Source organism: Alligator sinensis, unplaced genomic scaffold (assembly GCF_000455745.1).
Source record: "Alligator sinensis unplaced genomic scaffold, ASM45574v1 scaffold196_1, whole genome shotgun sequence".
Taxonomy (NCBI): domain Eukaryota; kingdom Metazoa; phylum Chordata; order Crocodylia; family Alligatoridae; genus Alligator; species Alligator sinensis.
Window position 1 is genome coordinate 1,018,111 of NW_005842492.1, and position 16,466 is coordinate 1,034,576.

The following is a 16,466-nucleotide window of genomic DNA, read 5'->3' on the forward strand; positions in this document are numbered from 1 at the left end:
TACAGAGCTAATGCTAGAGTGAAACACAAATTACAGACCTATTTTTTTATAATGTTTCTGGTGTAAATCAAAAAAAAAATCATGTAATGAAAGAAGCTGCATGAGTCCAATAACTATTGTATATATATTACTGCTGTGTTGAGATGTCAACTAAATTTGTTTTGTTAGTATTCATAGTGAAAAATTCCTGCTGGGGCTAACTACTGAAAGATTATATTTGGGTCTCTAGAGCTGTGGTATTCATGCTCTCTCTGATTTAAATTATTAGACAAACTGTACTACACAAGACCAAAAATACTGCCAGACTGCATTCTTTCTGAATTTTCCATTGCACCAATAGAATTTGCACATGCACAGCAAAAGTTTGGTACCACTACTGCTTATTACATGCCTCTAATGCCTTCAGTTTTCTGTTCAGAACATTTGTCATCAAACTTATTTCAGAAGCATGTGTTTCTTGGCCTGGTGTGACACTAACTCTTTAATAAAATGATTTTGACAAAAAGGGAGACATACTGATGACCTCTTTTCTCAACCCGGAGTGTTGGTGTGACATTGCTGAAAGGGGACGCATCATGAAGCTGAAGATGAAATATGACCAGTTTCCAGACAGGACCTAATAATTCAGCTCTCTGCCTCCAGTTATTTTAGGAAAGTAATGTGGGAGGGTGGCAAAAACAGCCCTATGCTCACTCGGTGTCTTTTCTCCTCCCTCACCTTCTTTTGTGAGAGAGGAAAGTAAAGGTGATGTGTCATTCTTCTCCTTAACATCAGAACTCTTGCAAGTTTGTCTTACCCCCAGTACAATGCTTACTTTGGAGCTGCTTACATGTTTGGGTCTTCTTTTATTCAATCCAGTCTCTTTTATATAAATACTATTTTCCACCAAGAGTTAATTGCAGCAGTCTTCCTACCTCATAGGTTACCCAACTAAATACCTAAATCAACAGTCTTGAAAAAACTGCTTGAAAACTAAATAAAAAGCTAGTGGAAAACAGCTCCTGTCTGTTCCTGTAGCACAACTACACACCACACCAGTTTTTAGTGGACACTGGTTGCTTTTCTTAATAGGATGTGGTTTTCCCTTAAGGCAGTACCTACCATAAAGAATAGTGGGCAGAATTGTGAGGAAGATTGCCAGACTAAATCCATAAAATGACTTGGGCACCTGTTGCCAGCCTTCAACCCATCTTCCTCCCCCACAACTCTAGAAGTGTTTGAAATCCTGAAGTACCTCACTTTTTGCCTTTTAAAGTCCTTCGGAGCCTTAGAACCTGCTTCTGTGCAGGACCAGAAGCATCTCGGGTTTGACAATGCTAAAAAATGAGAGCCCTACCTGATGGTCCATCGAAATGTGTGATTATTAGGTGTTTTCACTGCCCCTTTGCCTGCAAAGCACAATTCAGTAAGCATTGCTGGAGTATGCTTACCTGATTGGGGTCTACACAAAAGCAGCAAGAGAAGATGGTGGTGCCTGTTGCTATAACTGGCCCATCAAATCCAGTAGTTTAAATGCTTGTAGCACTTGCCTTATGCAGCAGGGGACCACAGTTTAATTTCCTGTTCAAAGCCCCTCTGCTACTGAATTTGTTCTATTTTGCATGGAATAAAGGTTGTGTGTGCATGGTTAGGAACACAAAAGAAGGTGGTGAGACTTGCACTCCAGTCCCTGCTCCAATTGCTGTCTTTTCCAAAGACTTTCATAGTAAATCTATGAATATTGCTTGGAGCATAGATACCCTTTATGAGGTGCCTGACTCCTCCTATACACTCTATAGGGAGCCAAGGTGAAATGAACCCAGGGCTGTGGATGCCACAACAGTGGCAAGGCACTGAAAAGTTAGGTACTGCAGTATTACATGCTGCAACACTAACACCTTTTGGAAATCAAAGCTAGATTCAGAAAAGAACTTTACTACTATAGTCTCTGTCTTCTAAGTTACTGTCCCCCACATAGGTTGTGTCTACACATGCATTTACTGTGCATTAAGTGGCTTTTAGACCGGCATCTACATGTGTAGGTGTTACTGCGCAGCAATGCTATGTGTGATCTGACTTGGGAGTAAAGTTACTGTGGCGCATGCAATGTTACAGCACAGTAAGGCGGGTAGACATGCCTGACTGCGCAGTACTAAGTGGGCATAAAATTGCTACCTGCATCATGCATTTGCTACCTGCATTATGCAACAAGTGTCACCATCTTCTCTTGCTGCTTTTGTGTGGACCCTGCATGATGCAGGTAGCAAATTTACCCCCAACTTGGCATAAGTCACCATAGTTACTGCACAGTATGGGCGCGCATGTGCAGACCTAAGTTACTGCACAGTAACTTCACGTGTAGATGTGCCCATAGTGTGTAGATCCATAAGTGTGTGCTCTCTTTACAGTGCATGGGGAGAGCTGGGCACCTCAGAAGACTAATCCAAAACACCAATTACATCAGTATGCTGGGAGTTGCCCAGAACCAGTCAATTAACTATTTACCATAAACTCTGCTTTTAAGTTCCAAAGACAGGCAATTTGTGGCCTTGATTCACTGCTGCCATCCACTCAGGATTCATAGCTTAGAAGCAACTTCTAAAGGCAGATGTCTACAGCCATTCCTCCAAAGAAGTGAGGAGGGCTCACTTGGAATATGTGGCTGGAGGAGAGAAAGTATGGGTGAGAGCACTTCCCCCAAAAGTGGGAGATACATGGTAAATTCACTCATATTCATGGGTTCAGAGCCATACCTCCCAGTCCCTGAGGAGAATGCCTTGACCACCAGGCTATCAATGGGGTTTGAATCATCACTTGTTATCCCACCCACAGATGCCACAGGACACCAGGTAACGTGTGCTCCTGGGGCTTGAGGGGCCTGATCCTGTGCATCCTGAGAATTCCTGCATAGGAATGGGTCCCCTCAAGACCTGGAAGCTCTGTCCCAGATTTTCCTGCTTAGAGACAGACCCCTGGGATCTCTCTTCCCATCAACTTACCGTTTCCTGCTAGCTGGGCTAAGCAGCTCCTAGCCCAGCGTGCTGCCTTCTGTTCCTTCCATGCCAGCTCACCTCATGCAGTTACAAAGGGGAGCTTGGGCACTTAACCTAAAGCTGAAGAGCCCACAAAGCAGTAGGGCATGTGAAAGTTTCATAGTTTCATAGCTGATAGGGTCGGAAGGGACCTGAGCAGATCATCAAGTCCGACCCCCTGCCATGGCAGGAAAAAGTACTGGGGTCAAATGACCCCAGCGAGGTGTTCATCTAACCTCCTCTTAAAGCCCCTCAGGGTAGGAGCCAGCACCACTTCGTTTGGAAGTTGTCTCCATGTCCTAGCCACCCTGACAGTGAAGTAGCGCCTCCTGATGTCTAGTCTGAATCTACCCTCTGCCAGCTTGTGACCGTTATTTCTAGTCACTCCTGGTAGTGCTCAGGGGAACAGGGTCTCCCCCAATGCCTGTTGGTCCCCCCTGACTAGTTTGTAACAGGTCACTAGATCCCCCCTCAGCCTTCTCTTATGGAGGCTGAACAGATTCAGGGCCCTTAGCCTCTCCTCGTAGGGCCTGCCTTCCTGGCCCCTGATCATGCGAGTGGCCCTCTGGACCCGCTCCAAGTTGTCCACATCTCTCCTGAAGTGTGGCGCCCAGAACTGGATGCATTACTCCAACTGCGGCCTGACCAGTGCCGCATGGGGGGGAGGATCACCTCCTTGGACCTGCTTGGGATGCATCTGTGGATGCATGACAAGGTGCGGTTGGCCTTCCTGACTGCGTCCCCACACTGCCGGCCCATGTTCATTTTGGCATCAATAATGACACCAAGATCCTTTTCTGCCTCTGCACTGACGAGAAGGGAGTTCCCCAGCCTGTAGATATGCTGCTGGTTCTTCCTCCCCAGGTACAGCACCTTGCACTTGTCAGTGTTGAAACCCATCCTGTTCTCATCCACCCACCCTTGTAACCTGTCTAGGTCCGATTGCAGCCTATTCCTCCCTTCTAGCATGCCCACTTCCCCCCACATCTTAGTGTCATCAGCAAATTTGAATAGGGTGCTTTTTACCCCCTTGTCCAAGTCACTGATGAAGATGTTGAACAGCGCGGGTCTGAAGACTGAGCCCTGGGGGACTCCACTGCCCACATCCCTCCAGGTCAAAAATGACCCATCCACCACCAGTCTCGGTGCGGCCCTCCAGCCAGTTAGCGACCCATTTAACTGTGTAGGTGTCGACGCTACAGTCCCCTAGTTTTTTAATAAGAATGGGGTGAAAGACCGTGTCAAAGGCCTTCCTAAAGTCCAGAAAGACTATGTCCACTGCTACCCCTGCATCTAAGGATTTTGTGACCTGGTCATAGAAGGCCACCAGATTGGTCTGACAGGACCTGCCTCTAATGAACCCATGTTAGTTACTGTGAACCCTGAAATAGGGCTTTAGCCCCAAATACCCTATCAGTGTGAGGTTTAAATATCCGTTTCACTCTCAGTTCTGATGTGGAAAGTTTTTTTACCGTGCTATAAAAAATAAAATGAAGGAAAACTGGGTCTAAAGCCAGATTTGCAGCCTTGCTTCTGAGCATCCACATCACTGGCTTTGCTAATATTTTCTTAAGTGTAGCTGAATTTCATTCCCCTGCCCCCTCCTTACAAAATCTGTGTGTCAAACACGTTTAGAAAGATTTTAAATTATTTTCCAAAGAGTTTGTGAAGACTGAATTGAAAAATTCCAAATAATTTAAAATATGTATGCACTGTTTTCATTATTCCTACTTCACCATTCCCAATAGCACCTCACTTAAGAGGTTCATCATTTTTTGATAAACAGTAAACAATTTGGGCACAGAACTGTGATGGTTCAATAATAAAAATGCTGTAATTAAGTTTCATAGTGAGTAAAATGAATTATCTTCACTCATAAAACAGGTTTCATTTGAACTAAATGTTCCTTATATTAAATCTGGGATTACCGATATAAAAATTGGAAGAGACATTCCATGCCACTGAAGCCAGTCCCCTAGCTTGACAAGTAGTAGCAATGTTGGGAGCCCTGGCATAGAGAGTCTGCTGGCATTTTGGGGTCCAAATCAAAAAAGATACTCACTGATGTTAATGTGCAACTAGACACTATGGATGTATCTACAAGTGCATTTAAGCACCACTAAATTTCATGTGCATTAAACAATTTTTGGCAGGTTTCTGCACGTGCAGGGACTTGGGACGAAAGTTAGTGCACTTAGCACTAAAATTAATCCTAAATCCCTGAAGCCCTGTCATGTGCCCCTAGTGGCTGGGCAGACCTGGCACTAAAGTTAGTGCCAGGTTGCATCTACATGTGTGTTAATGCATTTTAACTTATTGTGCCTAAATTTGATACCTGCATTTGCAGGTATGAAATTTAGGTGCAATTAGCCAAATTTCACCATTTCTAATGTGCATTAAGAGTGCCCACATGTAGACATGTGCCCATAATGCGCATTAAATTAGGCTAATGCATATTAACATGTCTCGTATTAACACTCCCTATAGCAGCTAGACCAGTTCTGAGTATATTTTGACTATACATTTGTTAAACTTCTGACAGCCAAGCTACATCAGCACTTCCAGTAGCCAAAGCTGCTTTTACAAAAGTAAAGGTGGAACCTTTTTATGGAAAAATGTCTAATGTTAGTAAGTCCACAGAGAGCATTATGGCTTCACAGCCACTAATATGCTATTGTGTAAGACTGAATTAAAGATTTTGTCTTACACAAGTCTATCACTTCTTCGTAGCTGTAAATTGCTCTCAAGTTCACCAGGTCATTTCTGAAGACTACAGAAGCACAGCAGAGGGGGCATAATACTGCAAGGTTTCAGCACATCAGAAACAAAAATAGATTGAAAAAATGAGACAAACTAGAACTGTGTTTTTTTTCCTCCACCTTTTTCCAAAATGGCAAAACTCATTAGTTCCTCATGCAGATTCATTCCTCATAAAATGTGATTTTGAAAATTAAAGTTAGCTGTGAATTCACAGCGTGTACCCTTTCCAATTTTTGTACTTAATTATCAATTAAAAGCGAGCCAGAGGTATTTAAAATGTTTTGGGGTGGGTTTTTTTGGAAAAAGAAAAGCAATTAATAATCAGTCCCTACAGTGAGATTTTCACATGAACATTTGCTGAAGTCTAAAACTTCAGAGTAAAAGCACCCTGAAAATAGAGGAGTTTCTGGGGGAAAAAAACCTGAATTCTTTAGTTCCAAATAGTACTTCCCCAACAACAGTGTGATCTGTCGCATGTGTTGCAATTCAAAGCCAGAGTTCCATTGTTATAAAATGTTACTGTGTTGTCTGCATACAGGCTTAGCTGTATCTTGGACAGTTAATCATTCTGTTAAATTACGGATCGATTGTCTTAGTCCATCTTTCATCTTGATTTAATGTGCTTTGCTATGACTGTATCTCCTGATTTTGTAGTGGCTTTTTAAAATAATAATAATAAAAAAATACCTGCTGAGACCCTGTGGCAGAACTAAAACAGTTAATTGATTAACATTCGTTATCAGGAAGTTTATTACAACTTGATGTAATTGATTTCAGCGAGCCTGAATTTTTTCAGCTCTAAAAACAACTGCTTCAGGGGATGTGGAATGTGCATCTTGGGAGCTGAACATCTCATCAAGGGAAAATGACAAGTGGTCTCTTATTAACTTCTTAGATTATTGAAACCTACTTCAGCATTAGCATACTATTGCTCACTATTGCTCTTAACTGTTTCTATGCTGAACTTTGCATTTACACAAATTTTGGCAGTTGACAGCCGAGGAGTATCATTTAGATCAGGGGTGGGCAAAATACAACCCCTGGGCTGGATCGGGCCTATGGAGGGCCCGATCTGGCCTGCCCTGTACATGGGGAGAGCTGTTACCCTGGGACACACAAGTATGTGTGTGTGTCCCACGCACATCCCTCCATACCCACACATCCGTCCCCACAAACCCCACAACCACAACCTGCCCCACACACAATCACACCCCCCACAAACATCACATCCACCCACATCCTGCCTACATACCCATACCCCCCACATGCCCCCACCCCCCTCCCCTTCCACATGGCGCACACACCTCCACACCCCACCACACACACATCCAGCCCCCCCAAGCCACACCCCCACAAACAATATACGAGAGTAAGACTTTAGTTTGAGCTATTTTGTGATTGCCTCTATATACACTACACAAACACACGTAAATGAGGCCAAAAATATTTTTTGAAATAAAATATGTTATAGTAGATGTTTGATTTTTAGTATATGATTTGGTTTTTTTCTGGTTCTAAGATGGCAAACCCCTCTTCCCCTTGGATCCATCTATTTAAGGTGTTGTGACACTGCTCCATTCAGCATTTCAAACCCCCAAAACCTTTGAAAAATCTGGGTCTTACTTCTTAATTGAGGAGGTCACTGCTGGGAGAATCTCCTGCCTTTCGTACTGAATTCAGTTACCGTCCATATAACTGCCACATGGTTAAAAAAGTGATGCGTTTCAGACTCTCGCTCTTTTAAATCCATCAGGCGTTCGACTCAGTGAAGGCAGGATGAGCCACTCTGCCACTGTGCAAGAGCATTGAAAGAGGCAGTTACCGTGAGGTAGCTGATGTGCTGTTAGATCCCAACCTAGCTTTCTGCACAGTAACTTGTTTGCATGTCCACACTCTTCATAATGCCAAGGCAATTAGTTTTCTTTTATAAGAGTGCATTTAAAAGACAGAAATTGCTTACAGTAAATATGAACCAAAGCGGTTGCAGGATGAAGTTATGACACAGTGGACACATCTACACAAGATGCTAGCTGTGCAGTAGCCTAATAATATGGCACAGTAGTGCATCACAGCAGAAACAGTGCTAATACACTACTGTGCCAAATTATTAGGCTACTGTGTGCAGTAGCGTCACTAAAAAGGCATGCACCAGCACTGCTGTGCAGTAATGCCAGTTACTATGCATTGATTTAGTACTTGGTTATACAAGTACTAAACTTAATGCGCAGCAACTACGGCACTTTAATGAATGTGTATATGCACCCACTGATGCCATATTTTAGAAAGGAGATGCATAGAAGTATATTGAATATCATGTTCCCTCACTCTTGTTTCAAATCCAACTGATGCTTATTAACAACATAACTGGATATAGTTTCATCCTCTACTAGTATGGCTGCTTGTCCCAAGTAGAAATTGATTCAGCTTTACATAGGCTAGTCATTAAAAAATCTTGTGATGTCTCTGGAAGGAAGGCACAGCAAAGCAAATAATTTGTCTTTAGCCAGGAATTAATATAGAGCTTTCTCCAGAGTCTAACTATGCATTGCTGTGGTGTTGAAATAGTTGCTGAAATATGGCAGGTTTTCCTGACTTTGTAATTAAACAAAACATAGGTTTTTTTGCTGGTTTGTTCTTGGATTTACAGTGCAGTCTGCAGATTTGAAACTGATGCTTCATTAGTAAGTTCTAGCTCCATTATTTGCAAATCACATCAAGGTTTTCAACCAGGAATATTTGTTGGTGCTTACTTGCACACTGTCCATCTCATCTGTCAGTCGCCCAAAGAAGGCTGCCGTGGGGGTCTGTATTCACCTTTGAAGAAAAAAGCAGCAATCAGGGACTTCCCAGTTAGAGAAGGCACCTGCCAAATATTTGCCCTTGGTCCATTTTAGTATCTTTGTGGTGTTTTCATTCCTCATCCAACAAAAAGGGAAAATAGAGAAAACAAAAGATAAGCGATGTGAGATTAAAAAAGTACAGCCAGAACTAAATGTGCTGGTGGGTTAGCTGAGGTCAGCTTTCCTCCCTTTCCTATTGAAACAAAAGAGTTTCCTCTGCCACTTCCTGGATTGTTTTTATTATTTATGTTTTACATTGCTCTTTCATCAATCTAAAAGGCTTATGGCACAGAGGGCAAGAGGCCAGATATTTCATGAGCTAGCTACAGAAATATGGCTGAAGTTCTCTGAACTTATCCTTGTAACCAGCTGGGCTTCCTGGCCTTTGTGGATGGAGACAGGGCTGTCCCAGAAGACTCCATTGTGAAATAATTTTATACCTCTAGGACTCGCCAACAGCACATTTCTCAGGGAAGAAACATCTCACCAAACCAGTATTGGAAACCAACAAATACATAAACACAATTTGAGCTAGCATACAACTGGACATTTCTGAAACCCCTGAACAGCAAAAGTAGTCATCAGTTTTATTATGACAGTCTTCAAGATTTCCTGATACAGTATAATTGTGAAAAGGAATAGTAGAATAATTCAGCACATTTTTAGGAGAGTTTAAAAAGGTTCATTTGGGGCCCTGAAGAATTTTCTTTCAGTTAAAAAAAGGATTTAATAACATTAAGAATAAGAGTTGCCATGTACATTAGCTTCTACCTAGCATTTGATGATATGGTGTGGCGTGGCTCAGGGTGTGACTGTTACGTATTGGTTTTGTGATTTTGAATGATCAGCAAGGCACATTAAGTCTGAGCAACAAGCTCTGGAACTTTTTTATAACCCCCTACATATGAGAAAATCAAAATGAAATAGTTCACCTTTGAGACAAAATTGATCATCTCTTAATAGCTTAGTAGCGAGGTGTGTATTGCTTGTCATAGAAAATCACTTGGTTTAACACAACTTTGGTCAATTTGGCTAAGTTTCCTGGTACCAAACTGTATGTTAGTTCTTTTCATAAAGCAAGCCCAAGAGCACTAAGGCATGTTTACTGCTGTTTTGTTCAAGTGTCAGATTGCCTGGATTACATCCTATAGACTGGCCCATTTGACCTACAGGTAAACACAAATACACCTTCCTAACAAAAATGTATAGTCACAGTATCAACTACTGCCTTTCCCAACAAGACTGCTTGTGACTCTTACTTCTGTTAACTAGCAGAGCCAACACATCTCTGTTAACAGGATTTGGCTCTGTACCATTACCCAGTTATTGAGCAACTAGAAACTGCTAAAATCTCTAGTTACTGGTGATGCTGAATGAACAGAAAGAGTATGGGAAGGAGGGCTGGGGAAGAATTCAAGAGAATTTGAAACCAAGGGTGAGTTTGTATTGCTGGTTGCTAGGAAAGGTCTCTTCTACTTCTTGTCTGAGCACATCTGACAAAGAAATCAGTGAAAAACAAGCTAACTTTATTCAAAGGAGGACAGCACTTTATAACAAGGGGCCAATCAGGAAGCAAAACGACATCATAACTATTCCAAGTTCCGTCCACAAAATAAGTTCCACCAGAAATTCAGCAATCATCCCCCCTCCATCACACTATCTCTTGAATACTCCAGCACTAACATCTCCATTTTAGACATGATGATCACTATCCAAATACAGACCACGATATACAAGAAACCCATGGACCAACATACATATCTGTACAGAACCAGCAATCACCCTAAACACTCCAAGAAAGCTGTAATATACAGCCAACCCTTCAGATACCACTGAATTTGCACTGAGAACACCTGTGATCATCACCTCACAAATCTCAAAATGGCGTTCACTCAACAAGGACACTCCTCCAGAGAGAAAGATTGCGCTCTTGAAAGAGCCACCTGGATACCAGGTGAAGAATTGCTGCAGAGCAGAAGGAAAACCCCCATGAATTGCACGTCGCTGGTTATAACCTGTCGCCCCACCCTGGAACCTATAAGGAAAATCCTCAAACAATTGCAACCCATACTAGAAGGAGACCCAATTCTTAAAGAGATCTTCCCAGAACCACCCATCCTAGCCTTCAAACAAGCACAGAACTTCACTAACCTCATCACCAGTAGCAAACTTTCTACAGCCAAAAACACACCAAATGGATCCCGACTGTGCCATGGCAAGAAATGTAAAGCCTGCCAACACATCTCCACCACCCCCACAATTACTACACCCCACAACAGAGCTATCACCGTTCCTGGATGTCACAGCTGCACCTCCAGAAATGTAATATATCTCATCCAATGCACCAAATGCCCTGATGGAAAATACACAGGAGAAACCAAACAACAACTGCACACCAGAATGAATGCACACCAGAAATGTATCAAAGACAGGAATACCCAACTACCAGTGGGGGCACATTGCTCACAAGAAAACCACTCTCTCCCCAATCTCTCAGTTCTAATCTTCAAAGAGGACTTACAAGACACTGCAGATGAGCCTATGAACTCCACTTCATCAACCTCCTGGATACTAAAAATCATGGACTAAATACAGACATTGGATTTATGACACATTATAACCTGCATGACATCTGACTCCCCAGGTGCCTCTCCACTATTTACCGGCTGGCTACCTTCACTGAAATTCTCAATTCCCTGCTGTGGAGTGTATTAGTTTCCTGTGGCCTAATAGGACCGCATGTGTAGATGCTGAGACATTTACTGCAGAGCTAATTAGTTCACTCCACAGTAAACGTTTTGTGTAAATATGCCCAGTTAGGTTTATTCCAGGGCTGACTGTCCAGGAATCAAACCAGGCAGTCCTTTGGGACAGTCATTTACACACACTGCTTGAATGGTAATTAACTTGAACTAGCTACTTGTCCCAGGAAAAGGGTTAATTCAGATACTTCACAGGTACTTAAAAGGGTACAATGTGATCAAGGCAGTTTGTGGGTACTCTGTAGGATCCTAGAATAAAAGGCTTTGACCCAGGAGAAATCCTCCATGTCTGTTTTCAGTTTAAGTTCTATGCAGACTCAGAGATTGCTGCACAAATTAGCCTTGGGTCAAGTTTAGGAGGCTTTTCTTCACAGTTTAGATACAGAAGCCTAGATGCCTAGAATAGATCCTCAACAGTCTGGTATAGTTAGGTGTCTAAATACTAATGAAGATCTGGGCCTCCTCTGTTTTTTTAAAAAAGCAAAACACATGATTCTGGAGCAAAAATCTACTGGAAAGAAGTTCTGGTATGTCACAGCACTGTGTACCAGCCCAAGCCAAGCCCTAATCAGATTGTCTCCAAGTGCCAAGTGAACTAGGGCAAGCCTTTGGGTGGAACTGTTCCCACAAATGCTGGGTTGCTTTGTTAGAGCAGAAGAGCTGCTTCTGGAACTCAATCATATATGAGTGAAAAGGGCTTCTTTGGCCATCCATCAAAACCTGCTTTCCCAGGCAATCCAGAGTCCTAAAAAGCCATCTACTCCAGCGTTCCACCATAGCCACAAAGCACTGCATGCAAACAAACAGACCCAACGTGCCCTGGGTTAGAAAGTAGGGGAGATGAGTGCAACCCTGCTGCCCTGCTACTGCAAAAGCTGAGAAGTTATTGGGTTAATATATGCTCAGATGATCCGAGAAAGAAGAGCATACCTCATGCCACAGTCTTTGCCAATCCAGATTGGGGTTTGACCTTGAATAGATGGGAAAGATCCTCCAGTCAGGTTCATTGATGTAGGGGGTGCACACAAGTGCACATGCACCTACTGAGCTTGGCGGTGTGCCCCCTGCAAAAAGCGCCACCGACACTGCTGGCTGCACCTGTGGACAGTCACTGCTCGCCACCCCCCTGTTTTCCGTTTTCCTTTCTAAGGGAAGTGACTTGGCTCTTTGATAGAAAAGCATTTTTGTCTTAATCTTAAGCTACTAACTTAAGTCACAATTTTTTTACTTAAATGGCAGAGATAAGAAAAATCTTCTTGGCTGAGGGTGCTTGATGTTTGGCCTGTGAGCCAGATCTCTGAGGGTCTGGAAATTCAGTGGCAACATAAACTTGACAGTCTTAATTGCCACTCCCTTGCTGTCAAATTTCTAGGCCCATGGGGAGCCCCATGGGTCAGATACTGTGGCCCCGTGCTGCAGATCATGCCAGCATATAGGTAGATCCGAGCACATGGGATCAAGCCAGCACAGGGCCAGATCAGGCCAACCCCACTCACCAGTCCCAACCAGGATCCGGCCCATGGATCAACCCCACACCATCCATCTCACCCTTGGGGCCAGAAGATTGGGCACCACTGTTCTTGGCCTTTCTCTGTTGACCCCCAGTGGACATCTGCCCATCTCAGAGGTTTTCTTTTAAGCAAAAAAGGGGGAAGGGAGAGAAAGGAAATATCTGGCAGATATTTAGGGAAAAGTTTGCACAGTTCTTTCCAAGCCAGAGCCTTTAGCTTGTCACTTCAGCAAACATTAAATGAACCCACTAAAAGCTGGGAAAACATTGTGGGACATTTCCCTAGCAAAGATTTTCATTTCAGGCACTCACTATTTTTTACTAACACTAAAAGCTTACTTGGAAAACATTTTTTCCCTTCCCTGTAAACCTATGAAGTACTTAATGGGTAACTTAATTGATGTTGAAGTACATAATGGGGTTTTTTTTCCGCGTAGATAACTACCTAATGAAAAAAGGGTACATTTCATAAGACACAAGAAAACAAGCTTTTATGCCATCAAATACATTTCATGCTTTGTGACTTCTACAAAACAAGAAGGGTCTATTCACAAGGAGGCTCCTAAATCCAAAATATTGCTTCCATTCATGTTTCTACTGCTCAGTGTGTACAAAGTTGCCTTAAGTTATAACATTCCCAAGCAGCACAGAGCATAAATCCCAGGGGTTTCATAAACTTGGCATTTCTCCCACCCATCTTCACTGGAGAGCCTGAAACAATAACAATAGCAATGCCCTCCATAAAGCCAATAGCCCAGTGATTAAGGCACATTTCTGGGATGTGGAAGATGCAGATTAAATGTTCTGAAAGAAGGTTGAAGACATGAGAGAAATAACAGGATGCCAACTATCAGATAATCCCTTAGTATTCCTATTGAACCTTACTGAAAACTCTGCAAGATGTAAATCACAAGTTATTGATCATTCATCTTCTAGTGTTTGCAAGAATTACAATAGCAAAAGCCTGGAAGAGGGAAGTGACACTCCTAAAGTCAGTGACTGATTTCAAAGAATTTGGAAAGTTTTTGTAATGGGAAAATTACCCTATCTAGTTAGTGTTCACAGGCAGACAAAAAGATGTTTACTTGGCAAACTGGTGGAAATTTTTGGAACTTGCTGAAAAAAAGATCCGTCTCCAAAGTGGAAAAATTGAGAAACATTTTTTGAGCATAGAGGGAAAGTGCTAGGTTTATAAGAACAAATAGGGAATAATTTTAAAATTTTAAAACAGAGACTAGAAAATAGTGAGATTCGTATTATGTAGAGGTCTTGGGGAAAAAGAGGGGGTGAATTATATAAAGATAAAGAAACACAAAAGCTTGATATTGAGAGAAACAGAGGAACTGTCAGAGACAGAAAGAAAGAGAAGAAAGGAACATGGGACTCCTGTAGACGGTGACTTAGGCTCAAGGAGAATTTGCCTTTATGTAAGCTGAGTAGTAAGCAGACAGCAGTTGCTCTGAGGTAAGTAGCTCAGGTATGGGACTTTTTCTGTGCCAATAATCTGGGCTGGCTGACTGCTGTTAGAGTGTTTGCCTAGTGCTTGGTGGGTGTTTGGGGTCCACTCCCTGCTGTGTACTTCCTTCTTTTATTCTTCTCTTCTCCCTTCTGGAGTGACTGAGTGATAGGGCTTGCTCCAGGTGGGGCTGGTTTAGGTCATTGAGGTGTAGAGCTAGGATAGGCAGCTTTATAAAAAGGCAGCCCCCTGCAAACTATGGGAATGGAAAACAGAGCAGCAAGCAGAGAAGGAGTTTGCCTAGGGACTTAGGAGGGAGCCAGGGAGCAGTAGACTGTGTGTATGTGTTTGTGCACGTGCATGTGTGCTCCTACACATGCACACACACACATGCCCAAGGGCTCTGGTGTGGGTGCTTGGTGTGCAGATTCTTGTGGTGTCTTTTTCTCCCCTTTTCCCCCTCCCATTTTTTGTTTTATCCTTACAATATAGGTATACTTTAGGGAGCAAAGAAGGTACAAATAGAGTCAGGATCAGCTGCTGTAACCTGTGTGGGATGTACCATGTTTGTGTTGCTTCCAGATGGTCAGAAGCACTTCATCTGCACCAAGTCTAAGTTGGTGTCTGTCCTGGAGGAGAAGATTTAGAGATTGGAAGCACGGGTATCCATGCTGCATTGCATCCAGGACCAGGAAGATTACTTTGAAATGAGGTACAGCTAAGACAGTGGTGTTGGAGGGGCCAAAGGGTAATGAGGACAAGTGGCAGCATGTGACTAAAAGGAGGGCTCCCAAAATTGAAGAGGAAAAGACTGAAGTCAGCACGCTGGTGAAGCCAGAGAAAGAAGCAGAGAAGAAGACATCTGCAGGTATGAGGCCGAGGAGGCAGCAGCCTAGAGTGCAGGAAGTCCAAGGTTCCAAGAACAGGGGCTCCAGGCCCCTACAGAAAGAAGGAAGAGAAGAGTGGTGGTGGCTGGTGACTCCCTTCTGGAAGGGACAGAGGCACCAATTTGTCATTCAGTGTGGGGGCCTGGGAGGTGTGCTGCCTGCCTCAGCCTGAATTCAGGACATCACAGAGAGTCTACCAAAGCTCATCCATCCTTCAGATCACTGCTCCTTCCTGCTTGTCCATGTAGGCACCAGTGATAGCGACCAGATCAGAGGTGACGATGAGGCTGTTTTTGGTAGGAGGGTTAAGGAGTTTGGAACACAACAGTGTTCTCATCAATTCATCCCACAAAGGAGGGGTCCAGGCAGAGACTGTTATATCCTAGAAGTGAACCTGTAGCTCAGACAGTGATGTCAAACGCAAAGCCTTCAACTTCTTCAACAATGAGTGGATGTTGTTGGGAGGAGGGCTGCTATCAAGAGATGGGATCCATCTGACAAGAATAGGGAAGAGCATCTTTGGGTGTCATCTGTCCAACCTAGTAAGGCTTTAAACTAGGTTTCACTGGGGATAGGAATCAAAACCCTACAGCAACAGAGCACGCAGTCCAGAAAGGAAAAGGACTTGAAAAAGCATCTCGACTCTGGGAGAGGGCCAGAGAGCTACAGGACTGCAACAAGTGACACATAAAGGAAGCAAGGATGTTAAAATGCAAAATATGTCTGATGCACATATACAAATGTGAGAAGTATAGGGAATAAATAAGACGAGCTGGAAGCTGCAACCTGTGAAAAGAACCATGATCTGATTGGCATCACCTGGTGAGACAGCTCTTATGACTGGAATATCAACATGGAGAGTTACACTTTCTTTTGGAAAGACAGGGTTGGAAGAAAAAGTAATAGTGTTACCTTGTATGTCAAAAATGCATACACTTGTTCCCTGTTTCAGGAGGAGGAAGATGGCAAAGCAGAATGCATGTGGGTGAAAATGAAAGGTGAAAGACATAGCACTGTTATAATGGTGGGGATTTATTATAGGCTACCTAATCAGGAAAAGGAGATGGACGAGGCTCTTTTCAAGTAGGTGACAAATCTATCCAAAAGCTATAAGATGGTAGGAAGGAAGATTTCAATTTTATGGACATCTGCTGGAAGAAAAATGAAGACAAACATAAAAGGTCATGCTGGTTCCCAACTTGTGTGGAAGACAACTTTCTCTTTCAGAAAGTTCAGATAC